The following is a 2,054-nucleotide window of genomic DNA, read 5'->3' on the forward strand; positions in this document are numbered from 1 at the left end:
AATTTTACCACATTGCTACTGGTTCACACATGTGCCATAGCATCCCAGAGCTAGCATCAAGGCTGTAAATAGATGATCTTTCAACTTTTATAAGAAAATAATTTAAGTAGAGCATCATTGAGTAGCTGAAGTTGAGTATTTACTGTATTAGACCTGTTGTATTGGTTAGAAGCAGAATCCTAAAATCATATTTAAAAGTTTTCAAGCAGAGACACCTTATCAAATGAAACACACACACACACACACACACACACACCCCTTTAGAAGTAAAAGATTTTTCCTTTACACAGGAATGATAATGACAACACTGCTCTTTTATAGTCTCTCTGGGAGTTTTCCTCACCACAGCAGATACAGAAGAATGAAAGCTTCGTGCCTTGGGAAGGCGGTGTTTTTATGTCTGGAGCTCTTCCATTAGGTCACACTGTTAAAGGAGCAGTTCTTCCTAAGGGAGACCTTCCCTGCTTCATAGCAGCCGCATTTATTCTGCCTACAGCTGCTCTGTTCCCTTGTACTCCATGCAGACCAGCCTTATTAAAACAGGGTGGAATTGATTCTTCTGGAAAGTGCATCACTGTTGGCTTAACCAGCTATTATAAATAGAAAAAAATATATAGCTTGAGTTTTGGGGAAAAAAAAGAAAATACCTTACAAGTTGTATTGGGACATCTCCAAGAATGAAGAGGTATAAAAACAAAGTAAGACTACTAAATTTTGCACAGCATGTATTTTGGCTCTCTCTTTTATGGTACAAAGGAAAGGTATAAAAAGATGATGCCACACTTCCTAGATGATATGGAGGGGAAAACCCAATGTACAAACTTCATTCTCATTTACCTATATGGCCAATGATGTCAGGATCCCCCTCAGCCTACTCCCTCAAGTAAAGAGTGACTAGAGAATATGGTGATTCTGCACTCTTTTCAATTTTCAATTACCTACATTTTTCTTATTTTTGTTTTTAGTTCCTCAGGAGCCCAAGGTATAAAATACCATCTTGACTTTCTTGAGTGGAATGTCAGAGGGAGTCTCTAACAGAATGCTAGCTCTTTCTCCTTGGAGCTCGGTGATGTAATTTCATCTGATTTTCCCCTTCTTTCTGCTTAACATCTGGGCTCTTTATAAAAGACTAGATCAGACTCACAAATATTAAACTTTAAAAATATGTATATATTCCTTACTATCATGAAAACAACTTCCTGGCTTAAAGAAATATAGTGGAGTCCTTTTTTTTTTTAATATTTCATTTATTTATTTGAGAGAGAGAGACACAGTGAGAGAGAGCATGAGAATGGAGGTCCCCATGGAGCTGGGAGCCTGATGGAGGACTCAGGACTCCAGGATTATGACCTGAGCCGAAGACAGTTACTAAATAGACTGAGCCACCCAGGTGTCCTGAGTTCTTTTTTTATATATATGAAGATGGCAACTTGAACATGTGCTCCAAATCCAAATCAGTAGGATGAATATTTCCTGAGGCAAACAGCTGTTGAACCAATGGAGTGGGGACCTGCAGAGTATGAGCCAGGTCTTAGCTCTTCCAGAATTGATGAAAAGGAATGGAAGAACTTTTGACTCTTCTGGTTTTAGGATGCCTATGGAGACCAATGATGTAGAGGTATGAAATGCTGATCAAAATTATTTGAATTCTGCAGAGAGTTTATTCTGTAGAGGCCTACAAATCCCCAGGAGATTTCCCCAGGGGGAAAGATGAATATTCCTGGGAAAACCAGTTGGTCTCCTATATCCCACAAGGAAGTCAAGCAGATGGTATGGGTCTTTCCTAACACTAAAGCCTGCAAAACACTGGCTTTTGCACAGAAGGGGGCTGCAAGAAGAAGAGTTTTCTTGTGATGTTTCCATTTGGGACTGACAAAGAGCTGGCTGGTATGTGCTAGTCTCTTGCTGTGTATACTGTGGTCCTTGAACCCCAGCAACAATGGCATCACCTGGCTGCTTAATAATAATGCAGAATCTCAGCCCCAACCCAGATCTATTGAATCAGAACAAGGATTTTAACATTCCCAGATGACCTATGGACACATTAAAGTTTG

Source organism: Mustela lutreola, chromosome 2 (assembly GCF_030435805.1).
Source record: "Mustela lutreola isolate mMusLut2 chromosome 2, mMusLut2.pri, whole genome shotgun sequence".
Lineage (NCBI taxonomy): Eukaryota > Metazoa > Chordata > Mammalia > Carnivora > Mustelidae > Mustela > Mustela lutreola.